The sequence below is a fragment of the Schistocerca nitens genome, chromosome 1 (assembly GCF_023898315.1).
Source record: "Schistocerca nitens isolate TAMUIC-IGC-003100 chromosome 1, iqSchNite1.1, whole genome shotgun sequence".
Classification (NCBI taxonomy): Eukaryota; Metazoa; Arthropoda; class Insecta; order Orthoptera; family Acrididae; genus Schistocerca; species Schistocerca nitens.
Window position 1 is genome coordinate 462,515,258 of NC_064614.1, and position 19,568 is coordinate 462,534,825.

A 19,568-nucleotide genomic window follows, 5' to 3' on the forward strand; every position below is an offset into this window, starting at 1 on the left:
CCACCCAAGCAGCTTGTTAGCGATAATGATCCTGCTTTTCTTTTGTCTCCTTTCAAGGACTTCTGTTTTCAGTACGGTGTCAGGCATATCATGATGACCCTGTATTATCCCCAGGGGTCCTTTGCGGAGAGAGTTGACCGAAATCTAAGTCCGTGTTGACTATTTATCATCAGAAAACCACTAGTAAATGGGACTCGTCACAAAGCCTTGCGAGCTACGCCTGCCTCCTTGATCTTTTCCTATCCAATTAATCCCCCTCTTTCAAACTTGTGGGGAATTCAAGATCTTATTCCAGACGATATTAGTCCTCATGTTATCAAGGAAAACTGGAACCAGGCCAGGTGTAATATACTCAGAGCACATAATAAACAAGCTGAGTGTTATAATCATAATTGAGAAACCTTTAAGGGCAGGCCAGGGGATCAAGTTTATGTCCGAAGTTTCCCAGGGAGGCAGGTGCGTGGCTGGAATCTTGGTAAATTTACTCCTCGTTTTCTGGGCTTTGCATTATCGTGCGTATTTTAGGCCCGGTAAATCTGTTGGTCAAGGAGAATAATTCAGGTAAGCAGTATCGGATTCACCTTAGTCAAGTTAACTTCAGGTAACTCAGGGGTTGATTCATCCCCTCCCTGTGTTAAGTTTGAGGGGGGGGGGGGGGAGATTGAGCCGAGGCTGGCTCATGCTATGCATTGGATTAAACCTTGGTTGCTATTCTGTGTTTAGTCACCCACAGTTATCACGATTATGCTGTTATCCTCTCTTGCCGTAGGTGGCAGCAGCAGTCTGTATCAATATCCGCACCTTGGACTATCTTTGGCCTGGCGTTTAGAGTTTCTGGCTGGGCTGTGAGTGGTCAGTTTGTCAGTTCGCGTGGAGCAGCCGGGCCCGCTGGCGACCTTTATGAGGTGTCGGAATGTGCTTCCATTGCTACGAGGTTCATGGCTCACTGATCCTGGACATGAAAGGTGGGTTTTGACTTAATCTACCGGCAAGTCACGACTGTTCACATTGTGTCGTGTGGAGTTTGTTGTCGGCTGTTGGGATTTTCGTGCAAGCAACAACGTGTGTTTTCAAGTTGGCAAATTTTAGCTACCCTCCAGTGGAGTTTAACTGTACTCGGTTATTTGAATTGAAGTGCACCAGTGGAATCTTCTTCCTTGTGGCCGTTAAAGTTCCAGTTACCTGCCCTGGCCATTGACGTAAATGCAGGCAGTGTATTTTCCTCATTGTGTTGTCACTGTCCAGCACAGTGTGTAGTTTGACAGCTCAATGTATGTATGGTTGTGGGTGCCAATACCTTCTACGTTGTTCCATTGAACTCCCTGTTGCATGCTGGTCGGGTGAGGCACAGGTTAGCTTGTCTATGGGTCCATTGATTGTGTGTCTGTTGGGTTGTCGTCGGATCGGCAATGGTTGGGCCAATTGCCTGTCTCACCTTGAGTGAGCGTTAGTGTTTGAATTCCAGGCTGACCCTCAGAACTTCTGAGTGCCCTTGGGTGTACTGGCTTTTCTTGTTTGTTCTTGTTGTTTGTACTTGTATGGACTCTAGCAGAGTTTTACATTAAGGTTGTTTTGCCCTTAAGGCGTCAGATGGTTTGGGCTTTCAGCCTAATTTAAGAACTGTTTTACATAAAACCTTTGACATTTTAAAAATTAATGTTATTGAGTCTTAAGTGTTGGGCCTTCAGCCGATTTTGAATTTAAGATGTTTTGCTCTTAAAGTGTCAAATTCTTTGGGCTTTCAGCTTAATTAAGGAACTGTGTTAAGATAAGGCTTCGCCTTTTAAATTTCAGATTTTGGTTGATCTTCAAGTTATTGGTTTTCAGGTGCTTTTAAATTAAAGTGGTCTTTTTTTGTAATGTTTGATCAAATAAAAGGCTGTATGTTTGAGTGCAACTGACAGCCACTTACTTAGGCCCCTTTCCACAACTTAAACTACCTGTCCTGTACCGCGGGTTTAGCAGGGCATCTCAGATGGGTGACTTATGCTTTCAGTGCATACTGCAACCACGTATATTTGTCATATTTGAAATAAACTGAATAAAATGTTAATGTTGGAAATTTTACACTTCACATCACTACCTTGTAATAAATGATTAATTGCCAGCAAATAGATTAAAACAAGAATGAAATTGTTGGCTGGTTATAAATGAAGCACAATCAGTGACAGTCTACTAGGATATCACATGACATGCATGGCACAGGTGTGGCTGGCTGACTCCCAACCAACAACTTCTTTCTTTACAATTAAAAAATTTGACTTTTTTGCTAGTGGTGAGTATTAACCCTTACTAAGGAGACAACCATTTTTGTTAATTTTAGTATATTGCTTTCTAGCACATTGTCTAAATTGCTTCAAACAGAGGGGCAGAATGTTAAAGCAGTTCCAGGGTGTGAATCTCTGTTTCATTCATAATGAGATGTGACAGTGTGGTGTGGTACCATGCTATGCGAAAAGGTTCTGTTGTTTCTTTCTCGGAAGCTGGTTTTGGTTGATCAGTGAGTAATGCTTTTCAGATCAATGCCTAGTGTCCCCAAAACTCCCTTCCCCCCTTTCCCTCCCTCACCCCTCACATACACAATAGTTTCTGTCCCCCTCTCTCCTATCACCTCCTCCCTGTTCACATCCCCCATCATCACTGTGTGCCACCCTCTGCTAACACATCTGTCTCTCTTTCTGTTTCCCTGGTCCTCTGCTTTTTGCCCCCTCCCCCCTCCCTCCCACCCCACAGCCTCCTGACGCTGTGCCTGGCAACCTTTATGCCTCCATCTCGTCTGTGCTCACTCTGCTAGACAGCGCTCTTCTCTTCTCCCACCCGTATCATGCTATCTTGTCCCCTTCAACTTCCCTTTTATATTGATGCTTCCATTCCACATGACAGTTGCATTCTAGTCTGAACTGCCAGTGATGGTGGTCATGTGTGTGTGAGGTGTGTTTGCTTGTGTGGATAAATATGTATGTGTTTTCTTTTCTGAAGAATTGTAACACTCTTTTCATCATGCCTGTCTCCAAGTCAATGTGTCATCTTAATGGTGAGTAGCAATCTGTCCTTTCCTTGTATTGTTGATATTGCAACCTGGAGTTTCGCCTGTCTGAATGCCAAGAAAGGTACAAAGATATTTCTCATCAATAAGTGTATTGAGTAGATTTCAGTTTACCTAAATAGTCAATATCAGAATTTATCTCTTAGACTGAAAATGTTGAGTACAAATGGTATGCATTAGACATGTAAGTGCTGAGTAAAATTGTGAGGGATGGAAACAACCTGTTATGGTGCAACAGCCACGTCAGAAAGCTGCTCCTAAAGCAAAAAGCTTCATCACAGTTTTAAAAATAACCAAGCCTAGAAGACAAACAGAAACTTCATGAATCCAACATTAGCAACAGGAGGGTCATGATAGAAGTGATCAGTTAATTTGAAGTTGAAATTCTTTTTGCCATTCTAAGACATTTTTGTTTTGAGTTCTCAGTAAATGGATCAAAGCTATCTTTCCAATCACTCAATGACCGTACTAGTACTGAAAAATATAAAGATAGAGAGAAGGTCAAAATACAAGTTTTTCAAAGTTGTTTCACTGAGGATCATAATGTGGTTCCTCCTTCAACAGTTGTCAGATAACTGCGGATATCAGAATAAATGACTGGGGTGGGGTGGGGATGGGTAATAAAATCAACAAAATCACTTAACAGTGGAAAGAAGCTAACCGAACCTTTTGGGATACCTATATGATTCTACAGCGAGCACAGGAGCCAACTCTACGAGACCTGAGGGGGCCCAAGCCCCCTCAAAAATCTGTTTGGAAGGGGGTGGGGGGAGGGGAGGGGAGGGGAGGGGGGAATGGAGCCCCCTCCCCCCACAAATTTAGGAAAGTTATTAGTTGTATTATGCTTTGTAAAATCACAAAATTACTTTGGAATTTTTTATATTTCTTGTTTGTCTATAGTTACCTATTAAAATACATTCAGTAATGAGTTAAAAAAATTATTATGGTAGTAAGCAGGTTAACTGAAAACAAGTGGTGGGAATCATGATAGTGTTATGGTGCTGCAGTCACACTTATAATTTTCCCCAGCGCGTGAACCTTCAGGTAACATCTAGTGCCGGGGGGCTAGCACTGCAGCCGCAGCAACATCAAAAGGATTGGAGCACAAGCACCTGGAACCCTCTGCATCACATTGCCTTGATGCTTTGAGATGTTATGACGCTGCAGCTGTATAAAGCCCACCCTGCTATCGCAGTCATTCAGTGTGGATAGTTTCATTCAGTGCATGCTGCAGACGTGTTTAGTGTTCCAACTTTAGTGTCTACTGGACTATTTTATATGACTATATTTTATTTGTTTATTTTAGTCTCTTAGTGTACTGTGAATTAAGTTTGCAATGGATAAATTTGTTACCAAAAAGGTGTGCTTGGAAACTGATGATACTGCAAGTCAGCCTCCAACAATTATTGTGTCATCAATTGCTTCATCATCTTCAGACAAGAACCATTCACAGCCAAAACCTGGACAATTCAGTAAGGGAAGATCATTTCAGAAAGTTTGGTTGATCAAATATACATGGCTAGAATATGAAGCATCTACCGAAAAAGTGTTTTGCAAATCCTGCAAAGAGGCAGATGCTAAAAATCTATTACAATTTTCTTCAAAAAAAGAAAATGCATTTACTTCCATAGGGTTTTCTAACTGGAAAAAGGCTCTGGAAAAATTCCGTCTTCATGAAAATACATTTACGCATAAAGAAGGTATTCTGAAACTAAATTCTATCATTAACTGAAGTGTGGCCTCCCAATTGAATGACCAGTTAGATAGTATGAGGGCTGTTTTTTTTTTTTTTTTTTTTTTAAACTCCGATTGGCCGTAAATAAAATAAAAATGTATAGAAAATAATAATTTTATTACCAAAAGTACAGTAAAGCCTTAACTTACTTTTCTACATAATTGCCAAAACGATTGAGGCACTTGTCTACTGTGACACAAGCTTTTCGATGCCTTCCTCGAAGAATGTTGCCGCCAGTGAGGATAGGTAAGTCTTGACGGTGTCCTGAAGTTCTTCGTTAGTAGCGAAGTGCTGCCCAACCAACCATGACTTCAGTTCTCGGAACAGGTGATAATCACTTGGTGCTAGGTCCGGGCTGTACGGTGGATGTTCAAAAACTTCCCATTTAAACTTTTTGAGGAGGTATTTTGTCATGATGGCACTGTGTGGTCAGGCGTTGTCATGGATCAAAACAACACCAGATGTAAGCATTCCTCTGCATTTGTTTTGAATGGCTCTGCAGAGACGACGTAAAGTTTCACAATAAACTTCCTTGGTTATCATCGTAGCTTGCTCCATAAAGTCCACCAGCAGCACTCTTTTATGGTCCCAAAACACAGTGGACATTGTTTTTCCTTTCGTCAGTGAATGTTTAAACTTTTTTGGCTTTCTTGGGGAAGCTGTGTGCACCCACTGCTTTGATTGTTCCTTTGTTTCAGGATTGTCAAAGGGGACCCATGTTTCTTCGCCAGTAACAATCGACTTCAAAAAACGTTTCCCTAATTGGCATAATGTGTGAGAAACGATAATGCTGATGCCATCCTTTGCGTTTTATGGTCGGTACTCAGCATTTTTGGGATCCAAAGTGCACACAATTTCTGATAGCTAGGTCTTGAGTCACAATTGTGTACAAAGCAGACCTCGAAATGTCTGGAAATTCATCAGACAGTTCACTAATTGTAAACCTTTGTTTGCATCTCACTGCCTGATCAACACGCTCAACGAGGCCTTCAGTGGCGGCAGACTTGTGACCTTGTCCACCTTCATCATGGACATCTGTTTGTCCTTCTTTAAATTTTCGACACAATTCCCGAACACTATCATCACTCATAACGTTGTTACCATACACGTTGCTCATTCTGCGATGGATTTCCGCAGCACTACATCTTTCTGCTTGCAGAAAATGGATTACACTTTGTAACTCACATTTGGCGGGAGCATCGAGCGTAGCGGTTATGTTTACATGGGCATAGCTCGGCTACAACTGACACACTGCAGCTGAAAACAGCAGAGGTTGAGGTGGGGGAGCTGCGCAATCGCATGACGTGCAGGTCCGGCCCCTCCCTACCTGTTACTTGCTTATATGGACGATTGGAGATTGAAAAAAAAAAAACAGCCCTCGTAATATGAAGAAAGGCCATTTAGCTCTTGAGACAATTTTTACTAGCATGAAGTTTGTATGCTGACAAGGATTAGTAATTAGAGGGCACGGAGATGTAAACTGAAATTTTTTTCAATTTTTGGAACTCCGAAAAATGACATACTTCGGTTTAAAGATTGATTAGGGCATTCGGGGTATAAGTGGACATCCCATGATATTTGAAACGAGATCATTGATCTGCTAGGAAATTCTTTGTTGAGAAAGACTGAACATTTTTCTATTATGGTTGACAAAACAAGTGATTCTTTGATTCATGGACAAGTGTCATTTTGTATCCATACTGTCGATGATTCCTTAATCATAAACGAATTCTTTATTGGCTTATAAGAGACCCCCAACACTGAATCACAAACTCTGTTTAGTATTTTAAAAGACGTTTTTGCTCATCTTGATTTGTCAATGGATAACTTAAGAGGACAGTGCTATGATGTTGCCTTGAATATGAGTTGTAAGTTCAAAGGACTAAAAAATTTAGTTTTGGATATACAACCAAAAGCACATTATGTGCACTGCACTGCTCACAGTTTACACTTGGCAGCTGTAGACAGTCACTGCCATCTTACGTCTATGAGGGATATTATGGCTTTAGCCACAGCTTAATAAACACCGTAAAGGGAATCCACCAAAAGGATGGGCCTTTTCAGAAGCATATGCTGTGAGAGAACCAATGACCAAGCTGGTCGTTGACCCCTTTGCCCGACTCGATGGACTATGCGAGCTTCTAGTATCTTGAGAATATTGAAAGCTTTGAAGAACTTCTAGAGTTTTTTGAAACATTTTCTGCAGAGAACAAAACAGAGGCAGGTTACAAATGTGCAGGCTACCTTTAGTCAATGTTACAATACAAGACTTATTTCTTTTTACGTCTTTATTGCCATGCAATTAACCCAGTAGAGGATGTCAATGAAAAAATTCAATGCCCTCATCTAATTGTTGCTGATCTGGAAAAAAATATGAGGGCTTGATTTGTATATTGAATGGAAAGCATGATAGTTTTGAACACATTTGGTAATAGTGTTTAAAAGAAAAATCTTCACAAGTTGATGATCCTTCACTTCCTTGGAATCGAAGTACACCAAAGAAGTATGAAAACAATGAAGCCAGCTCACTGCACACTTTCAAAACCCCAAAGGAATACTACAAAGCTATTTACATTGAAGTTTGTGAAATGGTGCAATCTTGCATTACTGAGAGGTTTGCTTCAACTGGACTCACACAGGTCACTGCAGTTGAAAAAGAGTGCTTGCTTTTAGTAAACAGAGATGAAACACATTTGGAAAAATCAACTGAGTTTTAAAAAATGACATAGACATTGAGAGACTGTGCTTACACTTGAATGTGTTAACCGATATCGCTAATAAAAAGCAACTGGTCTTAACAAACATCTGTGATGTACAAAAGTACATTACACAAGAGCCTGCAGTTGGAGAAATGTTATCTGAAGTAGTGAAGTGCATTAAGCTTCTCTAAGTAGTTCCAATCATGCCAGCAGCAGCAGAACGGTCATTTAGCGCCCTTAGACATCTGAAGTCATATCTCTGATCAACAATGGAACAGAAGCAATTGAACAACTTGGCTGTTCTTCATGCCCACCGAGATGTTTTGGATGAATTGGACATCTGACAAATCATCAACGACTTCATATTCAGTAATCTAGTCAGACAGTCGACATTTGCACCTTTCTAAAGACACTCAAGCCCTAATAATGGCATTTACAGCAATATTGAAAATCTTTATAAAATAGATAATTAAATACATACTTAATGTTGAATTTTAAGTTTCAAAATATTAGTACTATTTTAGTTCTGTATTACTATGTTACTATACTACTGTATTAGTTATTTTCAAATACTGAAGTATTTTTAGGGTGCAAGACCCAATTAAAACCCGGTATTTACATACTTTTTGACTAAAAGTATTAGGCGTACTGTATTAACTTTATTAAAGCGTTAACTCTGAGATATTGTTTTTATTTAATGAACCCTGAACCTTATTCAAAGTAAGCTTAAATTAGCTATTTCACTTATTAATCAAAGTGCAATTACTGTGCAACAGCAATATTTTGTGTTTTATTCTTTTAATGATAGTTTAGGACTTATTTAAATAATTTCAGTTTTTTCAGAGCTGTATATTCACTGCTCTGTAATAGTCTATAAGCATGATTATTACTGTAAATTGAATGAGCTTTTTATAAAATACTGTGTGTGTTTATGTTTGGTATCTTCTTTCAAAGTCAAAACATGCATCAGGCTTTTCGAGTTCCCCGGAGTGTCGACTTATTGAGAGTCCAGATTTTGGGGTTCTAATGTTGATCATATAACTCTTAAATGCTTCAAAAAACTTTAAAACTCACTATTTTTCATCTAAAATTTAGAAAATTTCCTGGGGCAAGACGCCCAGTATGGGCCTCCCAATATTTTTTTGTAAGTCGGCACTCCTGACATAGAATATCCAAAAGTACTTGCAACTCTTCTAGGAGCAGTCTCTATAGGCCACTGGACGAAAAAAGCTTTTCAAGCGATAGGTAAAATGTGCAAGTCATTCTTGTTTCCCACAAAGTTCATCAAACATATGCACACCACTGTAGGATTGACATCAATCTGTTGTACAATTTTAAGCACATTTTATGCTTACTTATTATGACCTTCCCAGACTAAAAAAATTTTCTCTGTGGGGATCACTAGGATTTTGTAAGCAGTTGCTTTGATCACGCCACGGAAACAAGGAAAACTCTAAATCTTTATGACCAGATGAGGAGTTGAACCCAGCTTCTCTGTAATGTGAGTCCAGTGCCTTAACTACTGCAGCACCTTACTTCATATTTCTGAGCTACGTTGGAAGAGGAGGGAATGTTTGAGGTGGATATAGTAGAGGTTTAGGTACACCACTGGTAGAGCAGAGTGTTGATGAACCACTAAGAAATGTATGGCAGGGGGGATTCCAATTCTACCACTAATAGTTTTCTTCCCATTCCATTCACAAAGGTATTTAGGAATAATGGTTGCTTAAATGGCTCTGTGTGTAAGATAAGTTGAATCTAGTCTCTGCAGTCCCTGTGGGAGTGATACATAAGCAAGGGGTTATGTTCCTAGATTCCTCACTTAATGCTGGTTCTTGAAACTTGCTAAGTAGGCTTTCCTGGCATGGTTCGTGTCTTGTCTTCAAACCTGTTACTCTCTCATATATCCCTTCAAACAGACTGTGAAGGTAAAATTAGAGAGATCTGAGCTTATACAGGGGCTTACTAGCAGTTGTTCTTCCCATGCATGCTTCATGACTCATAACAGGAAAGATAGAAAATTGTCAGTGGTATGCGAAGTACCCTCAACCACACACTGTAAGATGGCTTTCAGAATTCAGATATACACTCCTGGAAATGGAAAAAAGAACACATTGACACCGGTGTGTCAGACCCACCATTCTTGCTCCGGACACTGAGAGAGGGCTGTATAAGCAATGATCACACGCACGGCATAGCGGACACACCAGGAACTGCGGTGTTGGCCGTCGAATGGCGCTAGCTGCGCAGCATTTGTGCACCGCCGCCGTCAGTGTCAGCCAGTTTGCCATGGCATATGGAGCTCCATCGCAGTCTTTAACACTGGTAGCATGCCGCGACAGCGTGGACGTGAACCGTATGTGCAGTTGACGGACTTTGAGCGAGGGCGTATAGTGGGCATGCGGGAGGCCGGGTGGACGTACCGCCGAATTGCTCAACACGTGGGGCGTGAGGCTCCACAGTACATCGATGTTGTCGCCAGTGGTCGGCGGAAGGTGCACGTGCCCGTCGACCTGGGACCGGACCGCAGCGACGCACGGATGCACGCCAAGACCGTAGGATCCTACGCAGTGCCGTAGGGGACCGCACCGCCACTTCCCAGCAAATTAGGGACACTGTTGCTCCTGGGGTATCGGCGAGGACCATTCGCAACCGTCTCCATGAAGCTGGGCTACAGTCCCGCACACCGTTAGGCCGTCTTCCGCTCACACCCCAACATCGTGCAGCCCGCCTCCACTGGTGTCGCGACAGGCGTGAATGGAGGGACGAATGGAGACGTGTCGTCTTCAGCGATGAGAGTCGCTTCCGCCTTGGTGCCAATGATGGTCGTATGCGTGTTTGGTGCCGTGCAGGTGAGCGCCACAATCAGGACTGCATACGACCGAGGCACACAGGGCCAACACCCGGCATCATGGTGTGGGGAGCGATCTCCTACACTGGCCGTACACCACTGGTGATCGTCGGGGGGACACTGAATAGTGCATGGTACATCCAAACCGTCATCGAACCCATCGTTCTACCATTACTAGACCGGCAAGGGAACTTGCTGTTCCAACAGGACAATGCACGTCCGCATGTATCCCGTGCCACCCAACGTGCTCTAGAAGGTGTAAGTCAACTATCCTGGCCAGCAAGATCTCCGGATCTGTCCCCCATTGAGCATGTTTGGGACTGGATGAAGCGTCGTCTCACGTGGTCTGCACGTCCAGCACGAACGCTGGTCCAACTGAGGCGCCAGGTGGAAATGGCATGGCAAGCCGTTCCACAGGACTACATCCAGCATCTCTATGATCGTCTCCATGGGAGAATAGCAGCCTGCATTGCTGCGAAAGTTGGATATACACTGTACAAGTGCCGACATTGTGCATGCTCTGTTGCCTGTGTCTATGTGCCTGTGGTTCTGTCAGTGTGATCATGTGATGTATCTGACCCCAGGAATGTGTCAATAAAGTTTCCCCTTCCTGGGACAATGAATTCACGGTGTTCTTATTTCAATTTCCAGGAGTGTAGATTGTAAATAACAATGAAATACATTGTAACTTTAAACAGAATTACTTCCTGGAAGACTTCAGTATGGAGAATCACACAGACAGAAAATTTCAATTATTCCCCTTCCTTTTGAGTTAGCAAAATTAAGAGCTGAAATAATGCACTATACAGTGGAAAAAAGATTTCACAGTCACAACTCAAAATCTATATTGAGATTCAAACATCAATCATTCACAGAAGAAGTGTTTCTAAGGACCACAAGATTGAGGATACATTAAATGCTAATGAGAACACCTTGTGTGACAGATCAGGCACATCAAATTAAGAGTAAAGAATGTTCAGGAAGAGGTGACTTGTCAAAGAATATTTCCAAGAAGAAAATCATCAAGGGCTACTTAAACAATGAGTGAAGTTAACACTACAACTAGTTCTAGAAACGTGCAATCAAAAAGTGCTAAGCTTTTATTCATTAACTTTATAGATGGTCTTTAAAACAAGTCTATTGAAGATGTGTGCAGTCATTACCAGATGTATGCCGGTGGGTTTCCATCTAACTGTACCAGAAGTTCAACACAAGTTCCAGCATTATCATACTTAGTATATACTGAAATGAATCAGTATTGCAGTATTAGAGTAAAATCTGTAGCAAAGATAAGTAGTTAGTGTTTAATAAAATATGTATGTCAGAAGTGAGAAGCAGTTATATGATGTAGCCTAATGTCAATAACAGACTGGATCCAAAGATAAGAAAAAAGTGCCTTTACTCTAGCATCCGTGGTTTCCCATATGCACGTGGTACCTCTGAAAATCTTCAATGATTGCCTTGTCAGACATTGATGAAACATCGGTAAATGTTTTGTACCTCTTGCTATGTCATAATGTGCAGAGTATATCCTCTTACCTCCAAAAATGTATAGACTCTATTGGGGGACCATGATGGTACACAGTTCTTGAAAAAGAGAGACAATACAACTGCAGATGAGTTACAAGAGTAACTGTAGTAGCTGATAAGCAGATCACATTTAATCTTCGTAGTTAAACATGCTAGGTAGAAAATGGGTGTACAGTGTGAACTGCACAGTACCTTCAACGTAACCAAATCAAATACAATGAGGTTGTTTGAACTTAAGGATTATTTAACATGATACTGAAAAATCATGGGGCTGGGGGGTGCACAGAGATTTGATAACATTCCTCATTTAGTAAATAGGCACATAAACAGGAACTACAATGGTAATTCAGCTACATTGTCCCTGTACTATAGCTCAACTGTGGTAAAGGGTTGTATTAGGTGAAACAGATAAGTTGAACATGTAACGAAGATCAGAGTTAAATGTCTCATCTTCAGGGAGTCATCAGAGGCAGAGCACAAACTAGAATTAGACAAATATGGGAACTGGAAGTTAGACACGTTATTTCCAAAGGGTCTATCCTTACAGTTGCTTTGATCAAGCCAGGGAAAGAAGGAAAACTCTAAATCTGTATGACCAGATGAGGAATTGAACCCAGCTTCTCTGTAATGTGAGTCCAGTGCCTTAACTATTGCAGCACCTTCCTTCATATTTCTGAGCTACATAGTAAGAGGAGGGATTGTTTGAGGAGGGTATAGTAGAGGTTTAGGTACACCACTGGTAGAACAGAGAGTTGATGAAGATTCATTTACTTAGAAAGGAAGTGGAGAGCTGCAGGGTGAAGTAGGATGAGATAGGAAGCTGGCAGAAAGGAGAGAGGAGGTGAAGAGTTTGGAGTGAGGGCACAGGGGTTGGTGAAGGATAGGGACTAACACAAACTGATGCTAAGTGGTTGAAGTAGTAGTTTGAGCCTCTGTTGCCATATTGCAATTGAGAAGAGATGGTATTTGAGAGCAAGGATAGATCCCAATTGTACAGACTGTGAAGCACTTATTGAAATAGATCCTGCTGCACCCAGTGTCAAGGTTCTGCCACTGACTGGTTAATCTTGTCCCTGTCCACAGTTCAGCAATGCTCATATATCTGGGGACTGGTGGCTGTTAGTAATTTATACAGTGTGTCCAAGGTATATGACAGCAAAGTTCATTTGAAGCAAAAAAGTTCATATGGACATATGCCCTGTTCCAAATGGTTTATGAGATAGAACACTTTTCATATACATTGATATTTTTTCATATTATTCAGTAGGCTACCATTGTTTACAATGTACCACAGTAGTGTAGAGGAAATCGAGACAAACAATTTGGTACAGCACACTTGTGGTCCATCAAACCAGGAAACTACTTCAAACTGGCCTACATAAACTACCTAAGCTTGTGGTGGTACATGTTGCTACTCAAGGTAGCAACATGTCCTACTTTCTTTCTACTGTGAAAGATGGTCATGTAGAAACCATATTTGTAGGAGTAGTGGTAGAGGACAGATCGCATACTGTGCATGCATTTTTTTATTTTTGAGCAGTACAAAATGCAAATGTAAGCACAGTACAGTCACAAGGCGTGACAGAGGGCAAGTGTTTGAGTGGTGGGAAGGACTCATTTAAACTTTGACGTCGCAACTAGCAGGTGCCACGGACACCAAAGAAAAAGAGATTGGGATGACAATGGCTGTTGTTCCAAAGAGGAAACAAAAGAAGATTGTATGGAATTGCTTAATTACTTACTTACTGCTTGACTACGGGATACAAACAATATGTTTCTCAATTAATTTGGTTATCATGAGCTTAAATGTGAATTTTAATTGATATGACGAAAATGTTATGGAGATTCTTAAATCCAGAAGGATCCTGAAAAGGAGTAGTTACATGATTTCATAGCTAGTGGGTAGCAAATATAATCTTCCATTATCACAGCAATTTTTTGAAGATGGTGAAGAAGTTTGATATAACTATGAGTGGCACTGCGTGGCAGGACCACAACATCAAGGAGTGACAGGAGTGCAGAAGGAGAAGATTTAAAGGTAAAAGTAGTTATGAATGTACAACTGACAGAGCACATTCATGGAATTGGTACCCCAGTTAAGTACTCTCCAGCAATGAATACCAGCGCATGCACATAATGTGAGATTTTCAATATCCTATTACTTGTACCATGACATGTTTTCATTAGTGACTGCAGTTTTTCAGTTATTCAAGAAAAATGTGCAAAAGTGACATTATATGTGTTCTGTCTCAGAAACCATTTGAGACAGTGTATATGTCCATATGAAGCTTTTTGCTTCAAGTGAATGTTCCTGTTATACCCTTGAATATTGACCATTCCTCCTGGGATGCCCTGTACATAAACAGCTAAGCAGAAGCTGCAGCAGAGCCAGTGTATAATGCAGCTTCCTTCACAAATAGGAAAGGTAAGGAACGGTGAGGGGAGAGGAGTGTAAAGGAGTGGGTACAGGCATATTGCATCAGATAATACTCAATCTGGTGCAGGCAGGGGTAACTGCACGTTTGCTGTACATAGTGAGAAGGGAGCAAGAAATCTAGAAGTAGTGGGGGTAGGCAAAACTGAGCAGAGAGAAACCACGGAGAAAACAGAGTGAGTGAGAGACATACACACTATGTGAAAAAGATGTGAAGTGCACAGAAGACATGGTCAGATGTCAATGTAACATTGTACAGGTACACACCATCAACACATGCATAAATGATGCAGTTCTCCGTGACATGTAGAATGGTCACCAGAATGAATTAGCGGTGTTCAGATGTGGTAGGGTACATAAGGAGTGGTAGGGTACATAAGGAGCATGAAAGCATCTAACATTGAGTTATCATTATGAAAGACATCAAGATGATGCATACACATGCAAGACAGCATTATTAACAAGCAACAGATTTTGAAAAGGGTCTCAGTGTTGGTCTTCACATGGTCAAATGGTCGAATTGTGCCGTATTCAGATTTGTGGGCCATTTTGATCTGAGAGTGGCCTGATGTTGGACTGCATTGGAATGTAATACTCTTTGTCAAGACCTTGGTCACCCATATTTAACCAGCACAAGGGATGATGCTGTATTGTGCACCAAGCACATTGTGAACACTTTGCACCTATGGCTGCCATCCAAGAACAAGTAGAGGACTTTATGCATTGGTCTGTATCATTCCACACAATTGGTCATAGACTAGCAGCAACCAGACTAGGGAATTAATGGCATTGCATTGTGTTCAGCAATGAATCATAGTTCTGCATGACCCCAGGTGACCATCACCAGTCATAACGGCAGCAACCTGGGGAGAGGCCCCAGTCTTCCAATGCTTTGGAGAGTTGGAGTGGTGTTACTCCTGCATCATTGTGTGGAGAGCCATTATGTGTTCAGGTCATGGCTGGTAGTGAATGAGGGAACTCTGATGGCACTTTGGTATGTCACAGACATTGTGCCAGTTCTTTTTTTTTTTTTTTTTTAAAAAAGACAGGACAGTGTTCATCTAGTTGTGGCACATGTATGTAGCTATAAACGGTTCATGTTATCTTGAGGTACCACCACAACCAGGAGGAATCCCAGATCTGTCCCTGATAGAACTTGCTTGGGACCAGCTTGGACGTTAGCTCTGCTCCAGGGCCAGTATAACAAGGATCAGTTAAAACAGTTGTGGCCAAGCTTGCCTCAGAAAAATATACAATGTCTTTGTGACAACCTTCTCAACTGAATCAGTGCAAGCACCCAGGCCAAGAGGGCTGTAACATCTTACTAATAAGTGTGTTCATATTACAAAGTGCTTTGTATACATGACATGAATTTGTAATGAATGAAATAATATTATACACTCTCTCAACCCATGAAATTTCATTTTTTTCCTTGTCTACTTCTGGGTGAGTCAATTTTTTTTATATAAACTGAATTACAGTTAAATACCAGAATGAGAATGTAGAAAAAGATAGGTTGCTACTTAATGTAAAGAAGACACATCAAGTTGCAGACAGGTGCAGTTAAAAGACACTTACATACAGCTTTCGGCCACAGCCTTCACCAGTAAAAGAGAGCCCCACAGCATTCACACACACAAGCAAGCACACCTCACGCACACATGACTGTCAACTCCCGCATCTCTTGCCAGAATGCAACTATCACATAGAATGCAAACAAGAATCTGGAGGGGGCAGAAAGGGGAAAGGGATAGTAGTGTATGGGTGGGGAGAGAGAGAGAGAGAGAGACAAATGCTGTTGGTAGAGTGTGCAGGGACTAGAATGCCAACAGACACAGCATCAGGAGATTGTGGGGCAGGGAGGTGTGGGAGAAAAGGAGCAAAAAAGGAGACCAGTGGGGAAAGATGGGTGGATGCACTGGCAGAGGGCTGCAAATAAACAGGGTGGGAGATGAAAATGAAATGATAAGACAGAGGGGGTTGAAGCTGTTGGGTGGCAGGTGTGGAAACATGTTACCAAAGGTTGAGGCTGGGATAATTACAAGAGTGGAGAATGTGTTTTAAGGATAACTCCCATCTGTGCAGTTCAGGAAAGCTGGTGGTGGAGGGTAGAATCCAGATGTCTCAGACAGTGAAGCAGCCTTTGAAATTAAGTGTTTTGTGTTCAGCTGCATGTTGTGCCACAATGTGGTCTACTTTGCTCTTGGCCACAGTTTGGCAGTGGCCGTTCTAGTGGACAGGTGCTTGGTAGTCGTACCAATGTAAAAAGCTATGCAGTGATTGCAGCAGAGCTGGTAAATGACATGGCTACTTTCAGAAGTGGCTCAGTCCATGATGGGGTAAGATAAACCTGTGGCAGGACTAGAATAGGTAGTGCTGGATGGGTGGGTTGGGCAGGTTTTACACCAGGGTCTTCAACAGGAATATGACCCTTATGGTAAGGGGTTGGGATTGGAAGTGGCAATGGGATGGACTATGATTCTGTGGATGTTGGATGGGTGACAGAACATAAGTTTAGAATGGGTAGAAGTATCTCAGGTAGGATGGTCCTTATTTCAGGGCAGAATGATATTGTCCCACATCGTTTCTCAAATGTTGCCAAAACCATATAATCCCCCCAAACAGCCTAACAGTGAAGATTCCTTTCTCTGGATCCCACCCCTCCTTTCATGGTGACCTACACCTTTTCAGATTCCGCCAGTTCCTGGCCCTCACAAACCTGGTGCTACCTTTTCAACTTGCCACATCACCCAAAACTCCCTACCAGCTCTCCACCAAATCCAGAGTCAAAACATTCCTGTAACACTGTTGTTAATCTCTCCACCATAAACCCACAGCTCCATACAAGTTTCAGTCCTATCCAAAGGCCTCACCTTTAGCCCTAAACCCAAATTTAACCATGCTGGACTTGTCAAAGACCTACTCTCCTTCCCCTGATCCATGCAATGGAAGCAGTTCTTTGCCACCAATCCCTCCAACCACAACCACCCTAATTTCGACAATGAACCATTTCTCTTCCATTTCATACCACCATCCAACCACCTAACCACCTGCTGGTCACCTTCCAGGAATTCCTTACCTCCAACCTAGCCTCACCATGATTCCCTAGGTCCTTTCCTCTCAAACCAACCTTTCAATAGAAGGAACAGCCATACACAACCTCAAAACAAATCCTGACCTAACCATTCTATCTGCAGACAAAGATTCGACCACTGCTGTTATGAATCGCAGTGACTGCTTGGCAGAAGGCCTCTGCCAATTATCTGACTCCTCCGCGCATGAACTCTGCCAGAGTGATCCCACCCCAGAAGTCCAACACAAACTCCAATCCCTGCTTAAAGCCATAGGCCCTCCCAGAACATCTCTGCTGAATCTATTTCCATCCTCAACCTATGACCACCGCCATACACCCACCTCCTACTTGCTCCCCCAAATCCACAAACCCAACAACCCTGTATATCCAATTGTTGCTGGTTATTATGCCCCCACAGAAAGAATTTTGGCCCTCATTGATCAACACCTCCAACCAATTGCCGGTAATATAGCCTCCCACATCAAGTACACCAACTACTTCCTTACCAGTTCTCCACTATCCCCACCCCTTTACCTCCTGGATGTCCAATTGTCAATGTACCTCCATATATACCAACATCTCTCATACCTATGGTCTTACTGCTATTGAAAACTACCTTTCCCTACATCCTTCAGACTCCAAACTCACTGCCTCATATATCGTAATAACTTTATCCTAAGCCATAACTACTTCTCATTTGAAGAGAAGGTATATAAGAAAATCTGTGGCTCAGCCATGGGCACCCGCATGGCACCCTCCTATGCCAACCTTTTTACGGGCCATCTAGAGGAGACCTTCCTAACCTCTCAAAACATAAAACCCCTAGTCTGGTTCAGGTTCATTGATGATATCTTCATGATCTCAGAGCCAGGAAACCCTATCTTTGTTCCTTTAGAACCTCAACATCTCCTCTCCCATCTGCTTCAGGTGGTCCTCCTCAACACAGCTTCCTTGATGTTGACCACCTGATTCTGATGGCTCCATACACACCTCTGTTAACATTAAACCCTCCCTGACCAACAGTACTTGCATTTTGACAGCTATCATCCCTTTCACACCAAAAAACCCCTCCCATACAGCCTGGCCACCCAGGAACAGTGTATCTGCAGTGACAAAGACTCCCTTGCTCAGTATGCTGTGTGTCTCACCAAGGCCTTCACAGATGGGCACTATCCCCTAGACCTAGTCCGCAAACAGATCTCCCATTCCATTTCCCCTCACACCCCCAAATCTTCCCACCACCCACAAGAACCAGCTACAAAGGAGTGCCTCCTTCATCACTCACTACCATCCTACACTAGAACAACTGTATCACATCCTTTGGCATGGCTTCGATTACCTGTCATCATGCCCTGAAATGAGGGACAACCTACTCAAGATGCTTCCCACCCTTCCTTAAGTGGTGTCTCATCGCCCACCCAACCTTCACAACATCCTAGTTCATCCCTATGCCACTACAATCTCAACCCCTTGCCACAAGGATCATATCCCTGTTGAAGATACAGGTGCAAAAAGTGCGCGGTCTCCCCACCTAGCACTTCCTATTCCAGTCCTGTTACAGGTTTATCCTACCTCACCGGAAGTCGGGTCATCTGCAAAAGCAGCCATGCCATTTACTAGATGTGGTGCAATCATTCCACAGTTTTTTTCATGTTGATACGACTACCAAGCAGCTGTCCATCAGGATGAATGGCCACCGTAAAACTGTGGACAAGGGCAAAGTAGGCCACACTGTGGCACAACATGTAGCTGACCACAGCACACTTGATTTCAATGGCTGCTCTCTGTCCAGGCCATCTGGATCCTTCCCTCCACCACCAGCTTTTCTGGACTGTGCAGATGGGAATTATCCTTACAACACATTCTCCACTCCCGTAATTATACCAGCCTCAATCTTCGGTAACATTTTCCCACACCCTCCACCCAACAGTTTTCACCCCCTCCATCCTATCATTACCTCCCCATTCTCACCTCCCACCCTGTTTACTTGCAGCCCTCTGCTGATGCATCCGCCTGTCTTTCCCCGATCCTCTCCATTTTCTGCTCATTTTTCACTCACCTGCCTACCCCACAACCTCCTGACACTATCTGTTGGCATTCTAGTCCCTGCACACTCCACCAGTCTGTGTTGTTCTCTCTCCACACCCATACACTACTTTCCCTTCCCCTTCCCCGCCACCTCCAGATTGCTACTTGTATC

General features: G+C 42.5%; 1 protein-coding gene across 3 annotated transcripts in view; it reads right to left on the bottom strand.

Annotated features, from left to right (window-relative positions):
- Positions 1 to 19,568, bottom strand: part of LOC126251831 (F-box/LRR-repeat protein 2-like) — a 68,229-nt gene that overhangs the window by 42,322 nt on the left and 6,339 nt on the right. Inside the window, exon 3 of one of the 3 annotated variants that reach the window (XM_049952502.1) lies at positions 4,400 to 4,506. The exons of the other annotated variants lie outside the window; for them this stretch is intronic. The gene's annotated coding sequence lies outside the window, so the exon portion shown is untranslated. The remainder of the gene's footprint in view (positions 1 to 4,399; positions 4,507 to 19,568) is intronic. 3 annotated transcript variants of the gene reach the window in all.